This window comes from Nymphaea colorata, chromosome 7 (genome assembly GCF_008831285.2).
Source record: "Nymphaea colorata isolate Beijing-Zhang1983 chromosome 7, ASM883128v2, whole genome shotgun sequence".
Lineage (NCBI taxonomy): Eukaryota > Viridiplantae > Streptophyta > Magnoliopsida > Nymphaeales > Nymphaeaceae > Nymphaea > Nymphaea colorata.
Genome location: NC_045144.1, coordinates 1,299,082 through 1,312,533, shown reverse-complemented (window position 1 = coordinate 1,312,533; position 13,452 = coordinate 1,299,082). Strand labels below are relative to the sequence as shown.

The following is a 13,452-nucleotide window of genomic DNA, read 5'->3' as shown; positions in this document are numbered from 1 at the left end:
GTTTTTTTTTCTCTAAAAATTTATTCAGTGGTGAGGTCGATCCGGTAGATATTTCTAGGGTTTCTCTTTGCGAACGGGCTGTTTGTCGTGAAAATTGGGGATTTTTTGATTTTCTGGATTCGGTGGTCGGCTATTTGTATTCTATGATCAACATAGTTTTTTTTATCTACTTTCTTTGAGAATGCCTGAATTTTGTTTGTTGATTTGGATGTGATCGGTTTATGGTGGAGGAAGTGCAGAATTGATGGGCTGTGAGAATGCCTGGATTTCACAAATTTTGCACTACAAATGATGTTCTCTGCTTTCTTCCTCTGTTGCAAATGTTGTGTACAAATTATGCTGTTCTCTTCTTCTTCTTCTTCTTCTTCTTCTTCTTCTTCTTGCTCTTTCTTCCCTTCTTCCCCTTGTCTTATGTTCCCTCTTCTCTGTACACAGTGATCCCCACAGGCCACAGCGCTGATGCCACTGGAGGTATTAGACAAAACCTGGGGCTTTATTTATGTTGAACAGCACGCTTTTGATTTCCATATTCGTTTTAATCTTTTGCCATACTCGTTTCCAGAAAAAAAATGTGGAGGTGTCTTGAGCTTGTTTACAGAGAGAGATTTGATGCGATGTGTAAATGCTTATCTTGAGCCTTAACTACCCTTTTCCCTGTGTTTCCTCATCATTTCCACCATTTCCATCAAACGAAGAAATTTCTTTCCAGAAAAATATTTCCAACTTAACAAACACAAGCTGGTTTTGAAAATATGGAATTTTATTTCTTATTCCTCAATTCCAGAAATTTATTTCTGGAATTTTTTTTCCGTTTTCATATTTCCAGCCATCAAACGGCCCCCAGAAGAACAGTTCAGCTTAAAAAAAAAAAAATGCGAACTCATAAAATAATCGTAAAGCAAAGAAAGAGAATTTTGCTTGAAACGTGTTTCATTTTGTGATATTTTTCTTTGTAGGTGAATCCAGCAAAATACAATAGCATTTTTTCTGATTTTAGTGTATTATGGAAGGAGCAAGGGGTTCTAGGACTTTGGAGAGGTTGGGCTGGGAAGTTATATGGATATGGGCCTTGCACAAGGAGGTTGTAAGTTTGGCCTTTATGAATACTTCAAGAAGACGTATGCTGATGCGTTTGGGCTAAATGTCGCAGGGAGGCGGAGAGCTTGGATTTATTTTTTGAGCAGTGCATCTGCTCAAGTGATTGCAGATGTTGAGCAGTGATTGCAGATGTTGCCCTCTGTCCTTTTGAGGAAGTCAAAATTCGTGTGCAAACTCAACCTAACTATGCTAAAGGATTGGTTGATGGCTTTCCAAAATTGTATGCAGCTGAAGGCCTGCCAGGGTAAGGAGGAGCTTCTTTGTTCATTGCTCGAAGTTATTTGTGTATATCTGAAGATGGTTTCAGACTTTGAGTTCATCTCTTTGATTCTAATTGCTAAATGCCTTTGTAACTGCAGCTTCTACAGGGGTCTTGCTCCACTTTGGGCACGGAATCTTCCATGTAAATAAACTCATTTTTTCTTTCCCTGAAGAATTGGCCAAATAGAACTTTTGATTGCTGAAATTTTCAAGGTTGAAGAGAGAGTAGAGAATGAAAAAATTAGTTGGCCTATGACATGCAACATATTTCCATGACTTGTAGGCTATTTTATAGCTGAATATGACTTGTACCCTATTTTATAGCTGAATGGACAATCTCCCAGGTCCAAGTGGTTAGATGATCTAATATAAAAGAATGACCTGTGATTATTTAGTGTTGACCCAATTACAGATGTCCAAGTGGTTGGAGCTTGTGTCAAACTGATGTGATTCTGTTTCTAGCTTTGTATCTCTTTATATGGAACTGATATTTTTATCTCTATTACAATTGCCGGACCCCAAATGGATTGCTGCATCCTTGTGATCAAGATAATTTTTTTGATGTCTCACAATTGTGAGCTTTTTTCTTTCTTAAGATGAAGAAAAGAGCAAAATATCTTGATTTAGGTTGCATTTGTCGTTTGGGTTTTTCTTTGTTCTTGTATGCTGTTTGGATGAAGAAAGTCTTTGCATGCTCCTGGAACTTTATAATCTGGCTTGTTTACTGAAGGCCTGTTAGCTTGGTTAAACATTGAATAGATGAGGTCTTGTTCATAAGTTCCTTTCTCATGTAGATAACAAGAAGCTATCTACGTTGCATGGTGTATTTATGTTGAATATTTTAATCTTGTTTGTGTATATCATTTCGCTTCTTCCTGCCTATGTTGAACGTTTGATTAGTATCTCTTGCAAATGCGAGACGTTCGTTTCATGTCACCAACTAATCTTCCCATTTGCATGTGGAGAAAATTTTTCAGAAATTTGCTGCCACCTATTCGTTCTTGTTTTTGAAGAGTGCAATAGATGTCTTGGTGATTGTGCTATATGAATGCATATTTTTCCACCTAATGGTAGTCCAAGAAAAGGTGCAGTATTTCAGTTGTTGGCATATGAAAAGATAAAATATACTATCAAACCTCATGCCATGTATAAACTATAACTACTAATTTACAATAAGATAGGGCAAGTTGTCATGATACCTGCAGGTATTTTCCTTTCTAACCTAAATTCATCGTTTGGAATAAAACCTCTTGTCGCTGCGCTTATCTTTTCATGTTGCTTGGTCATGGAGTCACCGTAGTTTATTGCACCGCATTATGGTAACATGAATATTAAACTTCTGGACTTTCTTCCCTGCAGGAGATTGAAAGGCGTGGTCTTAAAGTTTCAGTTGTCGGAATTCCAAAGACTATTGATAATGAGATTGCGGTAATATGCTTGCAACTTCGCATTGAAGCAGTCTTTATTCCATTGGAGATATCAGCCAAGTAGATCCTTATGCTACTTGGCTCTTGTGTGTCCTTTGTTTCAGGTTATCGACAAATCATTTGGTTTCTGATACTGCAGTTGAAGAGGCTCAAAGGGCTATTAACGCAGCGCATGTCTGAAGCTGAAAGTGGCGAAAATGGTGTGGGCCTTGTCAAGCTGAGGGGCTGGTATGCTGTTGGTTTATTCATGTTCAGGTTTTCTTTGAATTGAAGTGCGGTGTAGTTCATACAACTTGAACTCTAAGAGGTTCATAATTCACCTCACTGCCGCAACTCCACCGGGCCTTTTGGTGCAGTTTTTCCAAGATCAAATTGTTTTGTAGCTGTCAAATAGGAAGTTGGAGCCTTCTTTGAGATGTCTGAATTCTCTCCGTAAGAATGCAACCCCTCTTTTGAAGTGGCTTCAATTCATGAAATGAATTTCTCTATCTGATTATTAATTCCGTCATACATTTGATGCTGCAGGATTTATTGCTATGTACTCTACGTTGGCTAGCAGAGATGTGGTATGCTTTAAATTTCTTAACATAATAAGTCTTGTGTCTTATGCACCAGTCGAATGTTGCCTGGTTGTTGACAAACTCCTCTTGCGATTCTATTTGGAAGGGCCGGGGGGAGGACTCTTCGAATTCATAGAGCACAGACTCAGAGAGAATGGTCATATGGTTATTGTTATAGCAGAAGGTGGTGGGCAGAATCTTATTGAGGAGCACTTGTGCGACATGGAACACAAGGATGCTTCGGGAAACAAGGTCCTTCTTGACGTTGGGCTGTGGCTTTCTCACAAGATCAAGGTATTACAACTGGAGGATAAGGCCTACGCAGAGTGCTTGTAAGTGACAATGTTGAATAGTCTTTGAGGTCCATAAAAAACTCGTCTTCCTTTGAATTGCAGGACCACTTTGCCAAGGAAAAGATTGTAATGAACCTCACATACATAGGTATGTGAGTAAAGCAACTTTGGATGCAAACAAAAGATTGATCTAGAAGACTAAATTTGAACGATGGCATTTGTCTGCAGATCCCACGTACATGATTCGTGCCATTCCTAGCAATGCTTCAGACAACGTCTATTGCACGCTTCTCGTTCATAGTGCTGTCCATGGCGCCATGGCTGGATACTTGGGCTTCACTGTCGGTCCTGTTAATGGCAGGCATGCTTACCTATCTACGTAAGTTCCTCCGTGACTGAAAAACACCACGATTGTCTAATGTGTCAAATTTCCTTTTCGGTTTGAAATTTATTCGAATCTCATTTCTGGCTTTTATTGTCCTGATCTTGCAGCGTGTGACTGAGAAGCAGAATCAAGTCTGTATAACCGACCGTATGTGGGCGAGGTTGCTTTCCTCTGCGAACCAACCTACCTTCCTCAGCCCAGAGGACATTGAAGAAGCCAAGAGTAAGCGAGAGTCGAGCATTCAAGATCTACAAATGTTCTTGGCAGACGGGAAGGCCTTGAGTGAGGACGGCAATTTCTCGGCGACGTCATAATTCGGATCAAGAGATTTCGATAGTTTTGCGAACCAACCTAGCTCCCGCGAGCTCTCAATTATGTTAATTGAGAGTTATTTTATAAAATAATTTCATTAAAGTGTCTTACTTTGTGAAAACTCCTTCGCAAATCATAGGAGTCCACGCACGTTTTAGCTTGAACTTGAAGTACCAGCTAACATTCAAGGAAACGTATTAAAGTTGCAGCCTTTTAATGATTACCATTACAAAGATCGTGAGCCAATGGGAGCCAGTTTTCGTTTGCCCGCTGATTGAACTTTAATCCATTTCAGATATCGGTGATCGCGTCTCTCATGGCAACTCAAAATTAAAGATATTTGGCAGTTTCTCATATTTTGCAGAATGTTAAAAAAAAAAAGTTACGATCAAGGGGAAGCAAACTGTGTCTGTATTAGTCCGTTCATTCAGAAGAAAGCTATCGAGTGCAGGATGGTACGGAAGAAACCGGGTTGAATATGGATCGGCCAAGTACAGTAAGAATGGTTGAATTCATTTAATAAATGGTAAATGGTGAGGCTCCTCCATAACATCCGATCCATTTGTATCCATAAATTTTATGAACATCGCACCAAAATAAAGCAAATGGTGAAGCCCTTTCATAACATTGGCCCATTTGCAACCTTAGTTGTTATGTACAACACTGCACCAAAGGCGTCGAGGGAAGTTGTGCAAAGGAGGACTTAATCTGTCCGAAATACTTTGTTCAGAACCTCTTTCAGATTGCTACAAGTCACTGTGGTTATCCCGCTTGTGTCAATGGCTTTGAACGACTTCTCTGCCACTTTTAGAATAACGCACTTTGTCAATGGCTTTGAACGACTTCTCTGCCACTTTTGGAATAACGCAATTCTTAAATTGCGCAACTTAATAAGTTCGTTAAGCCTCTTATCCATTCTTGCAACCTGAAATATCCAAATTGTCCTTGCATTATCAAGTAGCATGTGAGACATGGCTTAAAGCTTGGTGTAGGCTGCTTGGACCTAAACGCCTAAATAAAAATATTTAGCTTAAACCCATAAGTCTGTAACATATCAAGCATGATGGTGTTTGCAATATTTGCTAGTATAGTATGTGGTATTGTAGTGTTTTATTATGAAATCCTTGTGTGAGTAGAGCTAGGGGCTCTGTTGTTGTGCTACTCCTTTTTCTTGCTTAATGTGCTAATCTCATTATTCAAGAAGATAAATGATGTTGACAGCTCCGTGTGAGACATATCTTCTGACAGTAATAGCCTGCAGATATTGACTTCCATGGGTTTTCTAGGAGCAAACTTCCTTTGAGGCCTGAAACTTGCTGTACAATCAGCTTTACCTTGTTAAAGCTTTGTCCAATGGCTTGTCTGAATACTGTTAAAGTGATGCTCTAATGAAGCTTGCTTTTACCTCTCCTTGACCATACTTGATTTTCAGGCTAGACCATTGGTTCCACAGATCCTAACCAGTTTTGGAAACTTAAAATGTCTTTTAAGTCAAAACTCCACTAGTAGATGGAACTGTGTCTTTCAAGTCAGAACTGTACTAGTTGATGGAACTCATTAATTCAAAGTTGATTTGGGTGTCCACAAAAGCTCATCATTAGACGACCCTTTTGAGCTTTTCTGTGCGGGTGGAAGGACTCTTCTAAGTTATTTGGTTCAGATTCTCAGAATAGTTATAAAAGCTCTGGGACCAAATTGCAATAAAATGTTTTTAATTATGTTCTAATTCTTTCTATCAATTAATTTGTGCATTCTCTTTAAAGAAATTTGATTATTCATGCCATGAAGAATATGTGCTAACTTCGTGAAATTTCTTTTCATAGGCCATTTTTTGAATGTTGTTAGCGGTATGAAGTTGACAGAGACAGCTGGGGATCTTGCAATTGCAGCTGCTATTTGCAGTAGGTATGTATTTCTTGATCATCTTGTTACGAGCAAAACTCTTGTTACTCTTTCCATGGATGGCACTGAATTCTGATCGAATGATTATTTTCTCATACTGTTTTCTGGAAATGTGCTGATAGCTTTTTGGAGTTTCTAATACCTAAGAATGTAGCTTTTATCGGAGAAGTGGAGAAGTTGGTCTTGGTGGCGAGCTTCGAACGGTATGTGATTAGAAAATTGTGTACATTATAATTGCATCCTTTTTCTTTTTGTCATTTAAATGACAATGAAAAATGGTTTTCATTTTAACATACATAACATGTTACCCTTAAAAACATTATTAAAAATATTTCAAACATTGTTTAAGATTATGATTGAGAATGTTGAATGCATGTCGAATGATCGTTAGCACTGTGTTGACATGTACTGTGTGAACAGCAACCTCCTCCATCTGTTCTCTAGAAAGGTTTTACGATCAAAGTTTTTGGATGTCCACTATTCTGTATCAATCTGTTCTTTTCGGATGATATCATCTGACAATCAGTATATGAATACCTTGATAACATCAATGAACTTGGCCAAGGGAATCTGTTCATAGTAAAGAGATTTCTAACGCATGGCTACCATGCCAATCCTAACCTGTTTGCCCCTCTTTTTGTGCTTAAGATATGAGGTGCATTCCTCTCTTAACAGTTAACATTGAACACATGTCCACGGTCCTTAGCCTTCTGATTGGTTCCAGCTATCTTTTGATGCTTGGCATCATGACTTAGTAGATTGCATACATTACTTCAACGTTGAAAATATCAATGCATCTCATTTATATCTAAAATGCTGATTTTTTGTAAAATCCTTTCAAGTGTTTGAGCTGTTTGTCCATTTATTACTTTCTCTAGTTCTTTTGTTTTTTAGAAATTAACGTGAATTTTATGTGAGCAATCGACTAGATCTCTTGCTTGTATTTGCTTCAGCTTTTCTGAGGTCTGCATGTAGATTTAACCTCTCATACTTGCAGTGCACGGCTAAGTGTGCTGTGCTTGGATGATGTCATGTTTTAAGTTAGCCAAATATTCATGCTACTTGATATCTGATATAAGGAGTTAGAGCAGCTCAGAAAAATAACAAAAAAAGGAAGAAGGAATGTGGACCCGATGAAGCACATTTACCAAACAAAACAGTCAGCAGATTATTTGAGGCAGAGATACACTTTGCACAGGTTAAGACTTAAGACATGCCTATCTGACCACAACAATTTGAATAGAGGAGGCCAGTTATGGCCTATGGGTAAGCAGTGCAGAAGCAGCAGAACCAACCTGGCCCGGGTCAACCATAACATTCTCCTCTTGCTTTGAACCTAACCACTTTAGCCCCTACTCCTTCCATGATTCACTCCCTCCTCCTTATGCTTCTCTCTCTCTCTCTCTCTCTCTCTCTCTCTCTCTGGAACAGTCCTGTCAGAGGCCTGTTCTCATCAGGCCTATATGTTCTACATATTCTCATCAGAGACAGTTACTAATGCAGGTCAGAGGCCTACCAGACAGCAGCTCACAACTATAGGTACCACAAATGATCTGACTAGAGGAAAAAGAAACATCTGCATTTGCAATTGAGCAGAAAAAAAAATCCACATTTGCAGTGCTAATCTATCGTTATTTGAGAAGAAAAAAAGTTGCATTGCATATGCAAATGGAACAAATAGGATGTATGTAAGATCCATGCACATGATCAAATATAGAACAGAAATCAAAACCTCTTCATAACCACGAAGAAAGGGCAATATAGTGAAGTAGCTACCCAAAGAGCAGATCCATGCACATGATCCATGCATTTGGTATTCTTGTTAAAAACATTCGCACTGATAACGCCCTTGAATTCAAAGCCTCAACCTTAATGAAGTTTTACTCCGATAATGGCATTTCTCCTCAGTTTACTTGTCCCCATACCTCCCAACAAAATGGAGTAGTTGAACGTAAACATTGCCAACTCCTAAATGTGGCTCGTTCCCTAATGCTTCATACCAAGTTACCTGCATCTTTTTGGGGAGATGCCATCCTCACGGCATGTTACTTAACCAACCGTTTACCCTCATCCTCCATTAACAACAAGGTTCTCATTAAACTTGTGCATCCACAACGACCTTTATTTCCAGTGGCTCCCAAAGTATTTGGTTGCACATGCTTCGTTCACATACTTGGACCCACACGTGATAAATTGGGAGCCCAAGCCATTAAGTGTATCTTTATAGGCTACTCCAGAAACCATAAGGGCTACAAATGCTTTGATCCCTTAACTCAAAAGGAGTATATCAGTGCGGATGTCACATTCTTTGAGTTTCAGCCTTATTATAGCTCCTCTTCCATCCTTCCTGAGATGCCACCATCACCAGACCCACTACCTATTCCTCCTATTCCTTTGCAGTCGTTTCCTTCTGAATCTCCTTCTACTGTAGTGTCCAAGTTTCGTGATCCTCCGCTGGTCTACACACGTCGACAGGACCCTTCTCATAATCCTTCGCCAATGGTTTCTCAAGAGGTAAGTACATCTGAAGTGCATAGCCCTAGTCATTCTGATCCCTGTCAAGATTTACCTATTGCTCTTCGCAAAGGCAGACGACAATGTACTTTACATCCTATATCTCATTTTGTGTCTACTGATGGTGTTGGTAAAAATATGCAACAGTTCATTCAAGCTCTGGCTGCTTATACAGTTCCTACGTGTCACCAGCAGACTTTATTGCAAGATGAGATGGATGCCTTAGTGCAGAGAGGCACTTGGGAACTTGTTCATCCTCCTCCTCGTTGTGATATTGTTGGCTCAAAGTGGGAATTCACAGTGAAATATAATTCTGATGGTTCTATGGAACGATACAAAGCTCGGTTGGTTGCTAAGGGCTACACGCAGACCTACGGTGTGGATTTCTTTGAGACATTCTCTCCAGTTGCTTGGTTGGGAACCATTCGTCTTATCATTTCTGTGGCTGTCCACCATGACTGGCACATGTATCAACTGGATGTCAAAAACGCCTTTTTGTATGGTGATCTCGATGAGACTGTCTATATGCAACAACCACCAGGATTTGAACAACAGGGGGAGTGTGGCAAAGTGTGCAAGCTGAAGAAAGCTATTTATGGACTCAACCAGAGTCCTCGTGCGTGGTTTCACAAGTTTTCCGAGGTAGTCTCAAAGTGTGGCTTTGTGAGATCTCATCTTGATCATTCTCTGTTTATCAAGAAGACTTCCAGAGGTATAACCGTTCTCGTGGTTTATGTTGATGATATTATCCTAACAGGTGACTCTGATCAAGAAATTTCTGATGCAAAACTGCTTCTTCAAAAACACTTTGTGACGAAAGATCTTGGTCCACTTCGATACTTCTTGGGAGTAGAAGTTGCTCGCAATAGGGAGGGTGTTGTTCTCTCTCAACGGAAGTATGTTCTTGATTTATTGCAGGACACAGGGATGCTAGGAGCTAAACCAACTAATTTGCCTATGAATCCACGTATACACCTTCATGATGACCAAACAGAATTAGTGGATTCTAGATCTTATAGATCCCTTATTGGAAAACTACTCTATGTTACTGTGACAAGACCAGACATTAGTTTTGCAGTGGGGAAGCTAAATCAATTTATGGAAAAACCAAGGAAAGTTCATTGGGATGCTGCTTTGATGGTGGTTAAATATCTGAAATCGTCTCCTGGCAAAGGCCTTTTGTTCACAAAAGGCAAGACTCTGGAAGTGGAAGCCTATAGTGATGCTGACTATGCTGGCTCAGTCGAGGACAGAAAATCTACCACAGGATTTTGTGTATTTGTGGGAGGCAACCTCATATCATGGAGATGTAAAAAACAAGGCGTGGTGTCAAGAATCTGAATATAGGGCTATGGCTCAAACTGCAACAGAAATGACTTGGGTTAGATCCATGCTATCTAGCCTAAGTGTGTCGATTCCACTTCCCATGAAGATGTATTGTGACAATCGTGCAGCCACATACATTGCTAATAATCCAGTTTTCCATGAGAGAACTAAACATATTGAGGTTGACTGTCATTACATTCGGGATCTCGTTCAAGGAGGAACCATTGTCACTATTCATGTCCCTTCAGAAGACCAAGCTGCAGATGTCTTCACCAAAGCTCTCCCTATTGGTGATTTCTCTAAATGTTGTGACAAGCTGAGCATGTTTAATATGTATGCTCCAGCTTGAGGGGGAGTGTTGAAATAAGAATGTTTATGTTTCTAGGTGGTTCTTTGTAATATGAAAGAGTTATAAGATCTCTTTAATATTTTCTTTATTTTAGATTGATGTAATCTGTAAATCCTCTTTCTACCCTAATCTCTTTATAATAGAGATTAGGGTTAGTGAATTAAATGTGTTCTTTTCTTCTCAACTCTCACGTCTTCAGCCCTCTCTCTCTCTCTCTCCACGTTTCAAGGCTGCAACAAAGGCAACAAGAAGAAAATTCAATTTAAGACCAAACTTCCATGCATCTCGAACTAGATCAAAACATCAAGAAAATTCAATTTAAAATGTGTTCTTCACAAAAAAAACATAAATTTCATAAGGACAACCAAATGGATCCATGTTGGACTTAGAGAAACTCGATTGTCTGTACAGAAAATAATGAAGGACATGCGCAAGGGAGATTCAAGCCCCTTCTCTCTCTCTCTCTCTCTCTCTCATGTATAACCCCTCGACTTCAATCACTCCCATACCCTCCACACCCCTCTCCCTCAGCACCCACCTAGCCAAGATGAATCCCTACCAAGTCCCTAAGCACCCAAGCATGTTATGCCTCCCTCCTTATCCTCATCCTAGAGGTCACACCACATCCCTGTCCTCAAACTCACCAAGGACTCCAAGGAAGAGTGACGCCTTGAGATCCTAAAGCAAGGACCTTGTGGCTCGGCAGCCCACTCCTTCCCGTAGACATGAACATGCTTGAGGTCTAACTCTAGAGGAGACCCAAGTGAGGAAGGGCTCGAACAAAATAAGGCAATCAAAAACCTTACTAGATAATTTTCTTAGCAACAACACACAAATATATGCAAAATCACAATTCTCCCCACTAAACAAAAAGTCTAAACCTGTGTAGGTTGGAGTATTGGCTTTGATATGGATACAGAGCCCTAAATAAATATTAATAATAATAACTAGAGAATTTCACTAAAAAATTCATGAAAAGTAAAATTGGAAAGTCTGTTTCCTAGATTGTTAGATACCGGATATAGGATCACAGGTTGGATCTATTGGACTGACCTGATAACTTCCATAAATAGGGTCGGTAGGGCAGATCAGTGGAACATCGCAGGTGTAAGAGAGTTCTACCTCTGGGAGGAAGAAGCCCTAATATGGGATTAGGGCATGTGTGTGTGTGTGTGTGTGATTGTGGGTTTTCTTGTAAAGGGGCTCATGAGTTAACAGGAGCTAACAAGGTATCAGAGCGCTCGGAAGATGACGACAGCCATGAGAGATTGAGTCACGGCTCGAGAGGCCATGGCGGCTGCGATGCCTATCACGTGTGCATGGAAGAGGAGTTAGAAGCAGCGGACGGAAGAATTCAAAGACTTGAGCAGCAGATGGAGGGCGTTGACGCTAGACACAACACAATCTTCACAGAGCAACAACCTCTGGTGATGCTGGTGCGAGAAGCTCTTCATCAAGGTAACCTTCAAACCTCAAGTACTGGAGAGTGTCGATCGGAGCAATGAGTGACCCAAAACGGAACGACGTAAATGAGATGGGGGAGACTATGGTAGCAGAATACAGGCGGATGCATATGATGCTAGAAGAGTTTCTAGATGGCAAATCTGAAGAAGATGCTCCAGACGCTGGGTCGAAAACTGTGCTCGTGGGCAACACTAGAAGAAAACATGACTACCTCTAGAACCTATAGTCAATAAGTATATGCTACATCTTCAAACAATTCTAATGATAGCAACAAACACACAAAGTAAATACCAAGGCATAACAACTATAATATTCATATACATTCTAAAATATAAATCGGTGTAACCATGCCATGCGCAACTAACATACATATTCAAAATCACAAGCTCAATGAAGAAAACACGACAGTTAACAATCAGACACCAACTACTCTAACTAAGATTCAAACAAGCATGAAATCAAAAAACTACCCACGTTCCCACTGGATTAAACTACAAATAAAATATGCACCTATAGAAGGCTAGTCAAGCACCACAAGAAGAAAGTCCGAACAATTGACCTTCAACAATAGTCTCACATGATAAGGAATCTAGTTAACTGACGAACTACATGAAACTGACTCTAAACTAAGCACGGCCATAGGCTGGAATCACATGGAACATAAAAAAAAGACACATACTGAACCTAGGTCTCAAAGTCTAAAGACTCTAAACCTGTTTGACACTCACCAATAAGACCTGACCTTAACACGATTCCAGATGGAACCAAGTCCCAACCTGTAAAGAGAAAGTTCAATGGAGGACCCAGCAGCATGGTGGATAGTGTGCTAGATGATGCTTGAAGATGGAACACCTTCTCACTTTGGACATTTCAAAATTCTTTACGCCAGTTAAGAAGAGCAAACAAGGAGGGATAAATAGAAGGAAATCTAAAACATGCTGGAGACGGGGGGTTGTTAAGATGAATGGTTAGATGACTAGATTATGTGCCGGCAACACCATGGGGCCTTCTCAAGCATATCCAACACTTTAAAACAACTAAACGTAGCAAGACCACATGAAATAGTTAACTAGTATAAGATTATGTAAATGAAAAAAATAAAATCAAATAAAATCTAGAATCACATTTCAAAAAAAATAAAGAAAGAAAAACACCAATTGGAAGTGGGATCCGAAGGCCACGTCCTTGGGTCTTCCTTGCAAAGTTGACATTAAAGGAGTTTGACTCATTTCTCAAAAACTTAATACGTCAAGCATATGCTTCCTAAACAATAAAAGGAAAGAGACTACTACCTAAAACAGCCATTGAGAAATAGGACCCATGAGTGAGGAGAGGGGATTAAGTGTGATGTCCTTCGAATTTGTGTCCATAAGGGAAACCAAATAAAATCACGTGCTTACCCATGTTCTCTCCTAGTTTCCTTATTCCTCATCCATATCGTCCCAACTTATCCAACACGTCTAGCTAGAAACCAAACTCAACTAAACTAAGAATCAAAATCAGCTAAAATCAAACTAAGACTCATATGCAATTGATAAAGCTTTAAAAATTTTATTACGAC

The 13,452-nt window shown here is 39.7% G+C and overlaps 1 pseudogene; it reads left to right on the top strand.

Annotated features, from left to right (window-relative positions):
- The first annotated feature begins 1,168 nt into the window (after positions 1–1,168).
- LOC116257723 (ATP-dependent 6-phosphofructokinase 3-like) lies at positions 1,169–4,338 on the top strand (annotated as a pseudogene).
- Positions 4,339–13,452: the final 9,114 nt, after the last annotated feature.